Raw genomic sequence first — 18,571 nt, 5'->3', positions numbered from 1 at the left:
TAAAATGTTTGCAAAAAAAACTAATACAGCTAGAGAGAAACTCACATCTGAGACTGTATATCACTGAACAATGTTTTGCACTGAGATTTCGAGAGAAACTACAAAGTTGGTCAAATGCCCTCTCTGTTGTAAATGCAACAGTAAAGTAATGCTGCAAAGTTAATTTGCCAACCCTTAAATGCCTGCAGTGTCTGCAATTTCAATTTTCTGAAATCAAAACTCAAATAAATCATATGTTGTGCACAGTATCAAATGTGAACCTGTCAAAGTCACATTAGATTGATGCTGTTTATCCCTTGAGTGCTCGAGGGAGTATGTGTTCAAACCAATATAAGAGGTCCTTTCCTACAACCTTATGACACACGTATAAACAGTGGCCTGGGGTACAACACAGTACATGGATATAACTCAAACAGACAAGATGACGCCATAAAGAACACAAATAGAGGTACACAGTTGTGTTTATATAACACTGGATGATTTCCAATGGTATTTTATAGACTAACACATTTACTCATAGAAATGTTTGCTTAGTAAGATCACTTAAGAATATCCTAAAATCTCATATTAATCTCATGCGTGTGTGTGTGTGTTTATATATACAGTGCATATATATATATATATATATATATATATATATATATATATACACTGGCGACCAAAAGTTTGGAATACTTTTTGGAACAGATTTTGCTCTTATGGAAAGAAATTGGTACTTTAATTCACCAAAGTGGCATTCAACTGATCACATAAAATAATGTGAAAAATGACTATTACAATTAAAAAAAAAAATAATAATTCTTTAACTACTTAAACTACAAAGAGTTCTCATCATAAAGTCCTCCACGTGCAGCAATGACAGCTTTGCAGATCTTTGGCATTCTAGTTTTCAGTTTGTCCAGATACTCCCACAAAACTCAATGGGGTTAAGATCCATAACACTCTTTTCCAATTATCTGTTGTCCATTTTCTGTGTTTATTTTCCCACTATAAACTTTTCGAAAGCCATTTCTGCTTTAAAAGTGGCTTTTTCTTTGCAATTCTTCCCATAAGGCCGCACCCCTGAGTCTTCTCTTTACTGTTGTACATGAAACTGGTGTTGAGAGGGTAGAATTCAATGAAGCTGTCAGCTGAGGACATGTGAAGCATCTATTTCTCAAACTAGAGACTCTGATGTACTTATCCTCTTGTTTAGTTGAACATCTGGCCTTCCACATCTCTTTCTGTCCTTGTTAGAGACAGTTGTCCTTTGTCTTTGAAGATTGTTGTGTACACTTTTGTATGAAATCTTTTGGCAATTTCAAGCATTGTATAACCTCCATTCCTTAAAACAATGATTGAATGACAGGTTTCTAGAGAAAGCAGTTTCTTTTTTGCCATTTGTTTTACCTAATATTGACCTTGAGACATGCCAGTCTATTGCATACTCTGGCAACTTATAAACAAACACAAATACAATGTTAAGTGACATTTAAAGAACCAAATAGCTTTCAACTGTGTTTGATGTAATGACAAGTGATTTTCTAGCAACAGATTAGCAATTTAGCATGATTCCTCAAGGATAAGGTGTTGGACTGATGGCTGCTGGAAATGGGGCCCGTCTAGATTTGATCAAAAATGACTTTTTTCAAATAGTGATGGTGTTGTTTTCACATCAGTGATGTCCTGACTATACTTTGTGATCAGTCGAATGCCACTTTGATGAATTAAAGTACCAATTTCTTTCCATAAAGAGCAAAATCAGTACATTATTCCAAACTTTTGGCCGTCAGTGTATATGCAGATTCAATGTATAAATTGAATGTCACTGGTAAAAAGTGAATATGAGGTTTCTAACATATTTAACCCTTAAACGCATACCTCAGGTCTTTAGAGACCCGGGACCTCATTCCACCCCCTGTACCTCATCCATTTTTTGGAATTGTGCCCAAACCTCTTTAGAATTCCTTAATCTATCTCTTCTAAATAGTGTAAAACAAAACAAATGTCAAAATTGTAACAACATTTTTTTTTAGAATGGTTTAAGAACCAAAAGTGTTTGGGGTCTTGAGAGACACGAGGTATGTAAAAGTGTCAGGTTTCTTTTTTCGCACTTCTATAAATTATATTTTTTAAGATTATTTCATATCTGTTTAAGTGTACTATCATAGGATATATATTATTTTTTATGACAAGAGAAATGAGTACTATATTCATACAAATAAACACTATATCACATTGATTTTCTGTGCAAAAAATGAATTATCAACAACGGTGAAGTATCAGTCCCCCATATGCGTGTATACATGCATATTAAACATGTTATTTATTACTCAAGGTGGCGCTGATATTTTAGTGATTGATTTAATTTACATTTGACATGGCTAGCTGATGTAGAAACAACATTAATGTAAACTATAGCAAGTGTAACACATGAAGAGTATGATATGACTATTGTCATTTGGGTGTACTACTGAAATAATATAAGTTGTTCATCTATTTTGTGCCTGAGTGCCTGAGAAAATACATACAGTATGTGTAATGTATGCCCAGGGTTGTAATGGGAATATGCATTTAAAATACAATATATAAGTAACTGTATTCCCACAACAGTTACAATTTAAATCATTGGTAATTAGAATGCAGTTACATTCACTCTTTTGATTAATTAAGAGATTACTTTGCATTTTATTGTAATTTGTTTCATTTAATATTTAGTCCTCTCAGATGGAAAACATTTATACATATAAATTATGCAATCCAAAGTGCATTTGAACAGCGGTGAAACACTTTCTTATGATGTTTTACATTCATACGAGCAGCAAATTGTCATCTTTACACTAAGCTAAAATGCTATTTCTAGCCATTTTACATGCACGAGTTACCAGACACGATCATATTTGTTTATCAAGAAAATTCATGTTACATCATAATTTCTTTTTTCTAGATAAATTTATTATTATAAAATAATAATAATTTCCTTTAAAAATATCAAAAAATCCTTTAAAATTGTTTTTTTATTTATCTTGTTTTAGAAACAACACTGCATATGATATTTAGGTTTTTCAGAGAATTTATTTTTACTGACAGAGTTTTTATAGTCAAAGCAAGTGAAAAAAAATCTACCAGTGCTGAAGAATTAATCCAAAGAATTTAGAACACGTTACTGACCTTGAGTAATCTAATGGAATATGTTACAGCATTTATTCTGTAGTGGAATACATTTCAAAAGTAACCCTCCCAACCCTACGTATTTGTAACTTAGGTGTAGCTGATGTATCTGTTATGTGTAGATTATGTGTTATGTGTAGCTCAATATGTGTTTGACAGCCAGTTGCATCTCATGAAATTTCAGTGTGAAAATAATTAATCCTGTTCTAGATTTGTCTTGATTTGTTTTAATTATCTCTTGAAAAATAAAACATCAACATAAATCAAAATATATTTTATTTTATTATTATCTAATTGTTTTGAAAATATTTGGAAAATTTGACACTATCTGGGCATTGTGTACATCCATTTTTGATAGATATAAGTGCTGGGTCTCTAAAGACCTGAATATGTAAAAGTGTTTGGAAAAATTAACATGCATTTAAGTGTAACATTTTGATATCTTTTAGAAGTGTGTTCTAAAACCTTTTTTATGCTGCTAGGCCTCCTTTTCGAGTCTTATTTATATTTTGGATTAACTATATATTTTTTAAAAATTACTGGTTGAAACTAGTTCTGTTAGCAACCAGTCCAATAATTATATATTTTTTATTCTTAAAAAGGAAAATGTAGGTTGGGTATAAAATTATATTTGTATCCTGTATGTGTGCAGGGAGTAAAGAACATCACCATTCAACTAAACCCATCTGCCAGTTTTGTTGTCTCCACTATTTTCCAATGTTGCCCCTTATGTCAGAATTAACAGAAAACTGTGAGAAAGAGAAAAAATAAAATAAAAATCGAACACTGGCAAAGAGTGCAGTCAAGGGCAGGGCCGTAACCACAATATACCTTGAGAGGACAAGACACTGTTACTTTTTCTTGGAAACTAAAAATAGATATTTTAAATAGCTCTATTCCATAGAAAAACAGTTTATAGTGAGCAGGAGCTGTCGCGCTTCAAAAAGGACAAATACTATAAAGCGCTATTAAAGGTTCACTATAAAGACATCATACTGTAGTCCATATGACAAGTGCACTATCTTCCAAGCTTTCTGGGGCCATAAAACAGCTTTGTGTTGTATGGACTACTTGTATGGTCCCCGTTTTAGACGCTGACTCTAGCTTCTAAAACGGGACTCTCCAAAGGACCAGGAGGACCATGGAGAGATCCCATGAGGAGAAGAGGCGTGGCCTAGAAGGATTCAGTCTCCGGGCGCCTCTGAGGAAACTGATGATCAGGTCGTGCTTTCTCAAGGACTTACCATCCACTGCATCATGGTGTGCCACTTTAGCGGCAACATACACCTTCAAGGTGGAGGGGGACAGCCGCCCCTCCAGCATCTTCCTTAGGAGGGAAAGCACTGACGACTGCGCATCTCCCTCGGGAAGAACACCAATTTGAGAACAAATGCCATTTCATGGCAAATAGCTGCTTCATAGAGTGAGACGCTATCATGGAGACTAACTCCTTCCAGAGAAAAGAGATGCTCTGATCCGGGGAGAGCTTGCTCTTTTGCCAGTTGATCCGAAGCCCTAAACGGCTGAGTTGCCTGAGCACAAGGTCCATGTGTGCGTACAGCAACTCTCGAGAGTGTGCTAGAATCAGCCAGTCACTGAGGTAGTTTAGTATGCAGATGACCATTTCCCTTAACATGGCAAGAGCTGCCTCTGTGACCTTTGTGAATATGTGAGGGAACAGGGACAGGCCGAATGGGAGGACCTTGTTCTGATACACCTGGCCATCAAAAGTAAACCGTAGGAAGGGTCTGTGACGAGGTAAAACTAAGACTTGAAAGTACGCATCCTTCAGGTCTACCGCTGCAAACCAATCTTGATGCCAGATGCACTCCAAAATTTCCACATCAGCATCTTGAACAGGAATATGTACAGGGCCCGGTTCAGAACTCGTAGGTCCAAGATTGGCCGCAAACCACCGCCTTTCTTTGGCACAGTGGAGTAAGGGCTGTAGAACCCCTCTTCTTGGCTGCAGGGACAGGCTCTATTGCCCTCTTGCGCAGAAGGGTCGGGATCTCCACATGCAGGGTGGTGGGAACCGGGGCGGGCGCCTGGCTAACTGAATCGCATAGCCAAATCGAATGGTCCTGGCCAGCCACCACAACAGGTTGGAAGCGTTAGCCACTGTGAGGTGAGTTGGTCTCATCTCGGAGCTTGACGGTAGCAAACGAGCATGCTGGGGAACGGGAGGTCCACTGGGGTTTACCCGACAAGACAGCGGCCATTGAAATCCCCAAATCGCCTCCAGCGCAAAGCGACTGGAGCGGCTTTCCCATGGAAGTAGAAATGCCGCAAACGCAATGTTGCCATGTTCATGTTTTCGCTCAATGTGTTTCGCTCAATGTGTTTTGCTCTATTAGGGAAAATATACTCTTTTGTCAGGAATATATACTCTTTAAACACTGATCGTGCAGAAGGAGAGAAAGCCGCTGCAAAGCTCCACATATCCAACAGCATACGCTTCTTAATTTAGAGGTGAATGGACCGGCAGTGGGATTCAGCTTTCTGGCACAAAACCGCTGAGTGGCCGCAATCCAGCTCCTTTTATACCCGTATGTCCAGGGGAGTGGCATGCAAATTCCACTCGCCAATTCTCATTGGCCTTTTCTCAAAGACTGGAGGTGTTTGGGGCTCCCAAGAGCGACCCCTAGTGTCACTACATCGACACAACTTCCAGTGAGTGACAAGGGGAATGAAAGTCATAAACACTGGTACTGCATGAGGGTGAGTGAATGGTGAGAGAATTTTCATTTTTGGGTGAACTATCCCTAAGAATGAGAGATCTTCTATCCCATAGTTTTGTTGTTTTCAGTTTAATGAGAGACTGAAATATATAGAAAAACACACCAGAGCTACAGCCACAGCAGATGGTGTTTAGAAATGGTGGGTAGAACTGCATACACTGCTCCAGTAAAGTGGAGGTTCTCAGACTGTACAAGAGTTTTCTTTAATAGCACAGTTCTGCCAACATAAACCGTGGCAGAGGGAAGTGAAGGCAAGAGTGAAATAGAGAACAGACTGTTAAACAGGCAGTCCTCAAACACAGATTGTTTGTTGATTTAAAATATTAGGATGAGGATAGTCAAGATTTTCTTCTTAGCAAAAGCCCTCGGTGCAGAATTATCTTAAACATAATGTATAAGAAGGGTTATAGAATGACATCAACAACAAAATATTCAAGAAACATTTTCTCCTCCCTTTGAAAAACTGATAAACCTTTTTATTTTGCTATCCTAACTATGCACGATTAAAGTATACCTAGTTTAGCATTGTTTTTCCCTATAATAGGAGAACAGAATTGCAACCCATTTTGGGTCGCAATCAACTAGAACCACTGACTCACAGATTAGAATGTGAATTGACATTAAATTTACCTTTATCCTAACATATCTCATGCCTCAGGCAAGTGAGATATGTCTGTATCATGTTCATATTACTTTGCTGATGTCATACGTGACCTGTTTGAAGGCCTCTTTCAATGCAGAAACTTCAAATTTGATAAAACTTGTCTTCACCCACACACAGCAAGATCCTTGCCCTTGGCTATTGTGCAACTCCTCCCTGCTCTCCTGTCTTCCTCTCTTCTCCCCTCCTCCTCTAGGGTGCTGCACTATTATATAAACTGGATGCTGAGTGGAGTGAATCTGCTTGGCACAAAGGCTAACATAATTTCAGCCCATCAGATTTATTGCTCCTTCTCCTCCCATATAATTCACATCTCTAAGTATCAGGACACAAATATCGAACTAAAACCAAACCTAATATTTCACTACAGCACTCAGTTTGAAGGGTTGAAGTCAGAAGTTTACATACACTTAGGTTGAAGTCATTAAAACAAATTTTTTAACCACTCCACAAATTACATATTAGCAAACTATAGTTTTGGCAAGTAATTTAGGACATCTACTTTATGCATGACATGAGTAATTTTTACAACAATTGTTAACAGACAAATTGTTTCACATTTAAACTGACTATAACACAATTCCAGTGGGTCAGAAGTTTACATACAGTAAGTTAACCGAGCCTTTAAGAAGTTTGGAAAATTGCAGAAAATGATGTCAAACCTTGAGACAATTAGCCAATTAGCTTCTGATAGACTAATTGTTTAACTGGAGTCAATTGGAGGTGTACCTGTGGATGTATTTTAAGGCCTACCTTCAAACTCAGTGCCTCTTTGCTTGATATCATGGGAAACTCAAAAGAAATCAGCTATTACCTCTGAAAAAAGTTTTTTGGACCTCCACAAATTTCCAAATGTCTGAAGGTACCACGTTCATCTGTTCAAACAATAGAATACAAGTATAAATACCTGTATTTCTCTCTCCTAGAGACGAACGTAGTTTGGTGTGAAAAGTGCAAATCAATTCCAGAACTACAGCAAAGGACCTTGTGAAGATGCTGGAGGAAACAGGTAGACAATTATCTATATTCACAGTAAAACGAGTCCAATATTGACATAACCTGAAAGGCTGCTCTGCAAGGAAGAAACCACTGTTCCAAAACCCCATAAAAAGCCAGACTACAGTTTGCAAGTGCATATGGGACAAAGATCTTTTTGGGAGCCTGAGTAGCTCAGCAAGTTTTGGTGCTGACTACCAACCCTGGAGTTTGAATCCAGGATGTGCTGATTGACTCCAGCCAGGTCTCCTAAGCAAACAAATTGGCCCGGTTGCTAGGGAGGGTAGAGTCCCATGGGGTAACCTCCTCGTGGTCATGATTAGTGGTTCTCGCTCTCAATGTGGTGCATGGTAAGTTGTGCGTGGATCGCAGAGAATAGCATGAGCCTCCACATGCCATGAGTCTCCACTGTGTCATGCACAGTGAGCCACATGACAAGATGCGTGGGCTGACTATCTCAGAAGCGGAGGCAACTGAGACTTGTCCACCGCCACCCAGATTGAGGTGAGTAACCGCGCTACCATGAGGACCAAGTAAGCAAGCTTTCCAAACTGGGGAGAAAGGGGGATATTTAAAAAAATACAAAAATTAAAAGACATTACTTACTTTTTGGAGAAATGCCCTTTGATCTGATGAAACAAAAATGTAACTGTTTGGCCATAATGGCTATTGTTATGTTTGGAGGAAAAAGGGTGAGGCTTGCAAGTAGAAGAACACCATATCAACCGTGAAGCATGAGGGTAGCAGCATCATGCTCTGGGGGTGCTTTGCTGCAGGAGGGACTGGTGCATTTCACAAAATAGATGGCATCATGAGGAAGGAAAATTATGTGGATATATTGAAGCAATATCTCAAGACATCAGCCAGGAAGTTAAAGCTCGGTCGCAAATGGGTCTTCCAAATGGATAATGACCCCAAGCATACCTCCAAAGTTGTGGCAAGATGCTTAAAGACAACAAAGTCAAGGTATTGGAGTCCAGTAAATAATTGGTGGGCAGAACTGAAAAAGCCTGTGTGAGCAAGGAAGCCTACAAACCAGACTCAGTTACACCAGTTCTGTCTGGAGGAATGGGCCAAAATTCCAGCAACTTATTGTGAGAATCTTGTGGAAGGCTACCCAAAACATTTGACCCAAGTTAAACTATTTAAAGGCAATGCTACCAAATACTAATACAGTGTATGTAAACTTCTGACCCACTGGTAATGTGATGAAAGAAATAAAAGCTGAAATAAATCATTCTCTCTACTATTTCACATTCTTTTTTTCTCTCCCCAAGTTGGCATGCCCAATTCCCAATGCACTCTAGGTCCTCGTGTTGGCCTAGTGACTCGCCTCAATCTGAGTGGCAGAGGATGAATCTCAGTTGCCTCCATGTCTGAGACAGTCAAACCGCGCATCTTATCACGTGGCTTGTTGAGCGTGTTACCGCAGAGACCTAGTGCATGTGGCGTCTTCACGCTATTCTCCACGGCATCCACGCACAACTCACCATGTGCTACACCGAGAGCAAACGCGACCATGAGGAGGTTGACTCAACATGACTCTGCCCACCCTAGCAACCGGGCCAATTGGTTGCTTAGGAAGCCTGACTCGAGTCACTCAGTACGACCTGGATTCAAACCCTAATTCAAAGCCTCCTAACAAAATAAATCATAGTTGTATACATGTATGAGTTTTCTTGTTGGCAACGTCACCATAACATTCAGAAATGAGAAGAGTGCCACGTTTTTTAGTCTATCCTGAGACATTTCAGTCTTAACTTGCTAAATAATATTTTGCTTACAATGCCCATTTAACTTAAATATAAAATCAGTTATTTCTCTGCTCATTCTGTTTATTAAAAATAGACCTTCAAACCCTCTAAGTGACCCTTCTAGATACAATTTGAAAATATTAATTTTACAAATTATACTTTGTCAGTTTTTCAACATATTGGTTGCATTTTAGCTTTTGAAAAAGTGTTAAATTCATTCAATTCATCAATAAATTAAAAACGTTAAAACTTCATTATTATTTTGCATACATATTTGTTACATGTTTGTGGTTTGCATGCATTTACATTGATGCTCAGAAAACATGCTAAATCAGTAATGTCTATTTAAATAGAAAACGCATCTGAGCGCAACGACAGGACTGTTCCTCACATAGGCTGTGTCTCCTTTGGAGGTTGCATTTGTCGGCCGCATACGTCATAGAGGCTGTCTGGTTTCAGAAAAGCGAGTAGGCCACTTCAAATGCAGCCTTCGAATGAGACCTTCTTTCATGGGAATTTGGAGGAAGCATGAGGTGTATCCTTCATGGGCACTCACAACCCACAATTCTTTGCTTCAATGGAAAGTCTAAAACAATTACGCCAATTTGCCTGTAAATATGATGTACAAATACAAGGTGTTCGTTCTGCAAAGGGCGTCTCATTTAAACAAGGCTTGTTTAAAGAAGGACACTCTGTATACTGCAGCTTTCTAAGCACGCGACCTCCGGAAGACTCATCCTTACAAACAAGACACAGCCATATTCTTTTGGTGGCTTAATGTGATGAAAATTTCACATTGACCTTTTTGATATTTTCAATCGCTTTCCACTCCTAATTAATCTGCAAACAAAGTGCAAAAAACAAAAACATTTATCCAATCAGAATTTATCCCTCTATGCTTACAAGCAAAGTGTGACAACTGTTTCATAAATCGCATGCCCAAAGCAGCACTTGAGCCTTAGTTCCACCCCATCAGGCCATCAGAATTTCCAAAGAGACTCTCAACAGTGCAAATAAATGGGCAACTAAAGTCAGATTGTCAGATTCATCAGCCAATCAGATTTATGTGCTCTTGTGGGTGTGGTCTTTAGGATATGTTCCAGTCCAGGCCTTCTAGCTGACCTTGAGTGACGCAATCACGCTTTAAGTGATGTACGTAATTTGAAAGTGAAGAGCAGGAGATCTTGCTGACGAGTCAGCTGTCATTACTGCTGGTATTGCCGTTGAGAAAGAGATCCTTCTGGATTTAAAAACCTAAGATATACTGCATGATCATGCAATTGATTAATTAAACAGGAAAGGAGGACTGATTTTCACTTGAAGTAAATTGTTAAGTGCTTTTGGCATTGTTACAGCAACATCAGGAGTTTTCTAAGTGTAAATTAGGCTGCTTGAGCATTCAGTGCCGGATCAAGATTCCGTGTACCCTGACGAAACAAAATTTATAGCAAGCAAAATTTAAATCACAAATATTATTAGAGAGCTTTTTCTTGGTATTAGACCTCTTTGGTTCTGGTTTTCGTGCATGGACGTGTTTTTAAAATGGAGCAATTGGTATTAGTAGATGACTGCCACATAATGTATGATTGGCATACAGTGTCTTATTCATTGTGTTTTCTTAATGGCATGAATCGCACTGAAGGCCTAGACTTAAAATGCATGAACCGAGGCTTTTGACATGAATATCAAACAAATATTAACCTACAGCTATGTTGACAGGTATACTGTAGCTCACATTTTCTCTGTAAAAACTATTTTTCTGTTGAATGAACAATTTTGGATTAATTTCTGTAGATACATTAATGGAGTAAGCTAATTACATCATGACGCGTACTCAGACAAGACAGATTATAGGTGAATGCCCCATTTTTACAGGTGAAAAACAGAGTCTTGCGACATTTTATTCCAACCTATATCATGTTATTACTATATATCTATATAACAAATGATAATATAATGGTATATCAATGAAGCCATTCTGTCCATCATTACCCCCAGTCCGACGCCCCTGTTCTTGGTTAATTAAGACCTTGTTTTACAGAGATGCAGTCTATTTAACTGCTTAAAGATCAGTTAGATGCACAATTACCAATGATCAGACTTCTAAGGAGGTGACAGACATGAATATCCCTACAATTTATTCCTACAAAGGAAGAGATAGAAACGAAAGTCTTAAAGGAATAGTTCACTCAAAATAGGAAAATTCTCTAATCATTTAATCACCCTCAAGCCATCCCAGATGTGTATGACTTTCTTCTTCTGCTGGACACAAACAAAGATTTTTAGAAGAATACTTCAGCTCTGTAGGTCTTTTTAATGCAAGTGAATGGTGACCAGACCATTTAAGCTCCAAAAATCAGATGCTGTCAGCATAAAAGTAATCCGTACGACTCGAGTGGTTAAATATATGTCTTCATAAGTCTTCATAATATAATAGGTGTGGGTGAGAAACAGATCAATATTGAAGTTATTTTTTACTATAAATCTTCAGAAGTGAAAGTGAAAGTCTATAGTAGTATCTATAGTAAAAAAAAACGAGTCTTACTGCTAAAAGGATTACTGCTGACTTCATGTGATTTTTTTTTGAGCTTCAAAGTTTTGGTCAGCATTCACTTGCTTTGTATGGGCCTAGAGCGGAGATGTTTTCTAAAAATATTCATTTGTGTTCAGCACAAGTAAGCAAGTAATACACATCCGGGATGGCATGAAAGAGAGTAAATGATGAGAGAATTTAAATTTTTGTTTGAACTACCCCTTTAATTGCATATTCTCTTTCGATTGAGTAGGGGAAATATATTCTCCGCTTGACAACTATTTTTAAAGTGATAGCGTACTATTACATTAACAACAACTTCATTACATATTAAAAAAGAATGTGTATATTTCAGCACCATGGTCAGCGCTGGTAGAAAATGGAAGCAGCAGGACTCGCCGCAGTTTTTTCTACGCCTGGTTATAAACAAAGGTGCATCCATAAGTAACTGCCATCATGTCACTGAAGATTAACCTCGATTCAATCCCTACAGCTCCTACTATACGACTGCGCTCGGCAACAAATATATGTAGGCTACAGGCCGTGTGATCAAAAGAGGGCATATCCAGAAACAGTCATTAATAATTTAGATATGTCATTTTTCCTTCTATTGAGGAAATGGGAATGAAAGGGCATGTTGCACATTCACTTGATAACATCTCTTGCCGCCCCTTCCGTGAACACGAAACGGCTGATATCAAAATGCGATCATTTTTCTTTTTCAATCGTCTTTGTGTATGTGGAAAATCAATTTGGTCCAACATTAAGAGTCTACATTAGTTTAAAACAAAGTTAAATTGCATATCCCAAGAGTATTCTTTAAAAAGACCGAATAATGTAGCCTATTAATTGATGGCCTTTTCTTTCTTTTTTTTTTAAAGCATGCGCCTTTACATTGTTTCTTTCTAGCTGAGAACTGACATTATTCCGTGTTCGTTTCTAATGGGCCGTTTAGACCGATCACGTTTTTGGCTAACAAATAAATAATAATAAAATAAAACCACACCGCAATTAATAGAACAAAATTACGCAGGCGTCTCGCGACGCGTTTCTGAAAGTTGAAGTTCTTTTTAACTTGACACGGCGTCTAAAAAAACGCCAGCCCCTGAAAAGAAAAAAGCGAGACGCGGCGTTACGGTCAAAGATGTCCGTCAAGTGCATGTTTACATTTGAAACAATTGAAAAAACCAGGCGCAAGGACGCAAATGCGCGTTCGGTGTGAACGGCCCCTAACTCCGGCTTAAATACTCTGGCAGAACATAGTGTAGCCTACATTGCCTGCACATTGGCTGACTCGGTGTCTGGCTTTGGGCATCGCTTACCTTCCAGGGTGCCCGCTGTCCAGCTGTGCCGATGCTGATGTGCTGAGCTACGGTTCGCAGAATGATACGGTGGTGTAGTCCAAATGCAGGTGGTACCCAAGCAGGACGCACTTCCGTTTGCGTATAATAAAATGTACACAGTGTAGGCTACACTAACGATTATTTTTCATGAGCCAAAGAAGACCAGTCGGCGAAATAATTTCATTTTATCATTTTACGGATTAAGGTCGTCGTCAGGAGCGATGCTTCATCACTGTCTCGGGCACGCACAGTGAGGAGACATACACTCGTGTAGTAACTTAGGGGTTAAAATATTCCTCCACGTGATGAGGGACAAAATTCATTATTTATTATCGCTGTCTACGTCAATGAGGTTATGATATCGTTGCGCGAGAAGATTTCGCCCCTTTTGCGACACCAAAAATGTCCGTCATCATACATCTTTCATAAAGATGCGCAAGAAATAGGAAGCATACATACTGCATCTATTGCCACGGTGCAAAATCCGGGATATGAAAAGTGACGTACGTTGTGAACATGCGTGATAAATGTTTCACATCAGAGAAAGACTCGACCAACATCTGCTGCTACCATCTTTATTGCTCATGATGGTGATATATTGAGCACATCTAGCCTACCATCCACTGTTTATTAAACCCATTCACTATTAATAACAATCCGTTAAATGTACATGCAAATTAATCATGCAGTCTGACACCCTTCCTGAGTAATATTCAGTGGCTGGGTATGCCACTGAATGTATTGCTCAATAACATACATGAGTTACCCTTAAGCAGGGATTTAAATACATGGCCTCATACCATGAGCTGAATGTGATCATGTCACGTTTCAAATCTTCCTTTGGCTGTTGCTCATTTTCTTTTTTTCATTTTCTGTTATACCACAAGTGCTCTCAAACAGGCTAAAGAGCCTGAGGCAGGGGTGAAGCTAGGGGGTGGCCATGGCCACCATGGACCGAAGCCTGGCCACCCCATTGGCCACCCAATTTAGTTAGTCTTTCTACACCAACATCCTGGCCTGAGTACTCTGACCTTGGCTCAAAACCTTTTACCCAGATCTGTCTCTCTTTTTTTGATTGCCATGTTGCATGCAGTCACAAAAGATTTTGGCTGAGGGGATCTCAAAATAGTTTTGGGTGAAGCGTTCCTGAAGAAATGTTAAAAGTTAAAATTATGATTTAACCATATAATGCATACAGTATGTTTGGTCAAACATTGCACGGGCATCTACTTTTGACTAAGTGGTCTTTTCATCCGCAGGGTATTCCTTACTTAATTTTTCTTTGAGTATGTAAACAGACTTTTTTAACATTCGGTTGAATATTGTTTAAATTATAAGCGTTTGCATCACTACTCATAGAATGCATACTGTATGTGTGTCCTGACCCTTATGTATCTACTATGGTATTCAATGTATACCCTTGTTATATATATATATATATATATATATACCCAATGTATATCAATTGTTTTCATTTTATATGTAATTAAATTTATGTAATATATCATGTTCACATTCATATTTATTTGTTGTATGCGCATATAGCAGGTGTTTTTATACAAAGTACATGATACTATATACAGTACATTACAGGCACAGTGCCCATATAGCAACCTAAGGTTAGATGCCTTACTCACAGCAAGGGCAAACATTTAATAGCTCCTGGACCACTTAGTGTAATTGAATCAGCAACTTTTGTTTATTCAGTATGCCTCATCCATATAATATAGTGTCATACAGCAATATGGAGTACATAAGATTGTCATTTTACAAGTTTATAATTTAACTAGGTAACACTTTACAATAAGGTTCCATTTGTTAACATTTTAAAACAACATTAGTTAACAACATTAGTTAACGTGAACTAACAATGAACAATACTTGATAAGCATATAGTTAATGTTCATTTCAACATATAGTAATAGATTTTTAAAATCAAAAGAACTAGCATGAACTTTGAAGAATAATATTATTATTCACTAACATTAAAAAAGATAAATAAATTATGTAAAAATATATTGCTATTTGTTTGTTCATGATATCTAATGCATTAACTTATGTTAACAAATGGGACCTAATTGTAGTGTTAGATAAGTTGTCAACAGGATTGTGGAAAATTTTATCACATCTCCAGATGCAATAATGGAGAAATATCTTCCATCCCTCAGTCGTTCAATATCTATGCCCATCTCTGCCTTCGTCTGCCTCTACAAGTTCCATTCTCCCACGTGAATGTCAGAACTCTCAAAAATCTATCACTTCAAAATCTACTCAAATTAACTGTCAGTTTCTGTTCTGCCACATCATATTTACTCATACAGACATGACAGTTCCCAAGCCCATAAGACAGCCACAAGCACCTGTTTCAGAACATTTATGTTTCTGAGCCTCCCTCCTGTCATTATGAGGAAGCTGAACTGATAATTATGATCTTGCTGCTAATTAGAAAACATTCTGATGTCACCTGTGGCCTGCTTCTCTTTGAGCACACACTCGCCTCAGGAGTGTCACCATAAGCCTGCTCATTATCATTAGTGGATAGTCCTGATTATTCTAATGGTGCTAGGCACAATTGCACTGAGGTATTTTGATGCCAAGCCTCCTACAATGCTGGACGAAATGAAATCTGACTATGCATGCAGTTGGGGGATATGCCAATCATGAGAAATTACACTATGACTCTGCATAGTAAACTGGGATAGGAGAAAAGTCTTCTGTTGAAATTACAGACTTCAGCTTTGAAATTATCTGACACCCAGCATTGAGCATTTGCTAGCTTTGTCCCAATGCAATCATTACAAAAAAAAACCCTTCCCTATGATCCCACGCTACACTCCCATTTGTACTGTACATTCTCATGCACTCTGAGAATAGCAGCTGACTTGAGTTGTCCTGGCTTATTTCCACAGCCGCTGGCCAAGAATTTACTTCTGCACTGATTTTTGCATACTACAAATATGTCCACCTCTGTTTCTAGGCACCAACCCTGAGTGGTGCATTGCAATTTCTATCATGAGGGGCTTCAGGGATTCAGCAGAAGCCAAATCAGAGAAGCTGGGTGTGTAATGGAGATATTAAAGCCATAGTCAACTCATTCTTCCATTTTGTCCCAATGCTACTGTAAGCAATGCAAAATGGAGTGTACCAACATTGACACATTTTTAAATTTGTCTGGAAAATGTAAGCGCAGTGTAGTTCTAGCAGGAAAACTAAGCGCAGCTGTACATCATCGCACCATTAGCTGGGTAATTCCCAGCCAATCACATGTAAGCCGTTGCTTTATAAGTCTGCTCACAATCTATCACATTGCTGTTTCAGTGTGCTAACATGGCAACCTCCACCACCCCACCACCACCAGTTGAGTCCCGTCCTGCTCGAGGGTAGGCTCCTCGCCCCTGCCTCCTATCTCCGCCAGGATATGACGTTTCCTAGTACAACTTCTTCGGACAGCCAGACGGGGCCTACGCCAAAGAGAGACATTACTTTTCTGTTTTATATTCATCAAATAAATATCATCTTAAATCTCACTCAAGTCTGCAAGTCTTCCTGATAGAACTACTGTATATACATTTGTTGTAAACATGAGAAGTTCACCTGTACTGTTTTTAAAGTTTATAATGCTGACTTTTACTTAATCACTGATTTCTGAACTTCAACCACTCTGCAGGCTTTCTTAATTTCTTTCTACTTTTATCCATCTTCTTCCGATGTCACTGAGGATCTCTCTGTGGAGAAGAGCTTTGTGCTGTTTCTCTCTTGGTGCCAAGAGAGAGTTCTGCAATGCTGCTGTGATTGGATCACTCTTTTTCATCAGTCATCCAGAGGGAGCTCCAAGTACTATCAGTAAAACAGGGCACCATCTGGCACCCAATTCATCCAGACTGAACTGGGAGGGGGAGCTCATAATGAGGGCTAATTAATGGGGATGCTGTAATGGGCAGACTGTCAGAAAGGCAATTATACCTCCCATCCTTTAATCAATACAAATCAGCTATTCATGTATTTACAGTATATGAAAGGATTTGTCAACTTGACAAAGCCAACATACTGTTATTCTACAGACTTGGTTTAGGGTTTTTCTGAAATAAACCAAGACCAAAATTATCAATTGTAAATCCTCCAAGAGCTTCCAAGCGACATTGACCAAACTTGGCACAGACCTTCAGACTGTTCTGGTTACGTTTATACAACTGATCTGACTTTCAGTTATCGTGCAGCGGACAATTGAATATCCCTTTAAATCCCATAGATGGAATGTTCAGATGGGCCAAGACTTTTCAAACAAACCCAAACAAAGTCTTTAATCTGCTTTAAATTACTATCACTCTCTCCCTTTTCTATCTATCTATCTATCTATCTATCTATCTATCTATCTATCTATCTATCTATCTATCTATCTATCTGTCTGTCTGTCTGTCTGTCTGTCTGTCTGTCTGTCTGTCTGTCTGTCTGTCTGTCTGTCTGACTGTCTGTCTGTCTGTCTGTCTGTCTGTCTGTCTGCTTGTAATGACAATGGTGGTATAATATTTGGTCAATTCATGTGTTTTTACTGATCGGATAGCTATCTGAACTATCAAATCATGTTTTCTTGGCCCAAACTGTGTTTGCTAACTTGTTATAGTTTGCATAACTTGCTTAGCTGTGTTATGCTATTAGCTTATCTGTACTGTGTTGACAATATGGCATTTGCAGGTTGCACATGTGCGGTTAGTTGCCCCGGAAGAGTCTCTTTATGTCTTCCCGTGAACTTTTGGCGCCATAGCAACCAACACCAGGGATTTGTGATCTGGGTCAACACTAATGAAAACAGTTTAATCGATGCATATGAACATCAGCACGTTCCACAAAGCACAAATAAACAGTAATCAGTTTAAGTGCCCAAATTCTCACACCAATATATGTAGCGAATTTGGTAGTGAAAATTTACATGGTATAGGTTAAGTACCAACATTTACGTTTACACCACAATGTGTAGGGAAACAGTATGTGTGCACTAGGAATTAAATTAAATGGTCCTATTTCTACATTACTATGTAAGGAAATTTATAATGGAATCAGTTGTGTTTGACAACCAATAATTTAGGTAAATGACAAATAACTAGATTATTTGTCTAAATAAAATTCTCCACCATTAAATTCGTAACACGTGTCTTGTTGTATCAGCTCACAATTTCTACTGTAGGGAATTAGCTTTAATAAGAGAATTATGATTAATTCTCTTATTGGAGTAATTTTATTCTCATAGCTTATTGACAATAATATTACACATATAGGTATAGCTTTGAAGCAAAATCATTTAGAAACAGGGATGAGATTATTTATCAAAATATACCACAGTCAAAATATCTTTAAAAGGGAAATATGAATAATTAATCAAAACTCATAATTAATTA

General features: G+C 38.3%; 1 protein-coding gene across 1 annotated transcript in view; it reads right to left on the bottom strand.

Moving 5' to 3' along the window:
- Positions 1 to 13,618, bottom strand: part of LOC127648660 (probable cationic amino acid transporter) — a 36,430-nt gene extending 22,812 nt beyond the window's left edge. The window contains exon 1 of the mRNA XM_052133372.1: positions 13,158 to 13,618. The gene's annotated coding sequence lies outside the window, so the exon portion shown is untranslated. The remainder of the gene's footprint in view (positions 1 to 13,157) is intronic.
- Positions 13,619 to 18,571: the final 4,953 nt, after the last annotated feature.

Source organism: Xyrauchen texanus, chromosome 9 (assembly GCF_025860055.1).
Source record: "Xyrauchen texanus isolate HMW12.3.18 chromosome 9, RBS_HiC_50CHRs, whole genome shotgun sequence".
NCBI classification, from domain to species: Eukaryota; Metazoa; Chordata; class Actinopteri; order Cypriniformes; family Catostomidae; genus Xyrauchen; species Xyrauchen texanus.
This window is presented reverse-complemented; position numbering and strand designations above follow the sequence as displayed.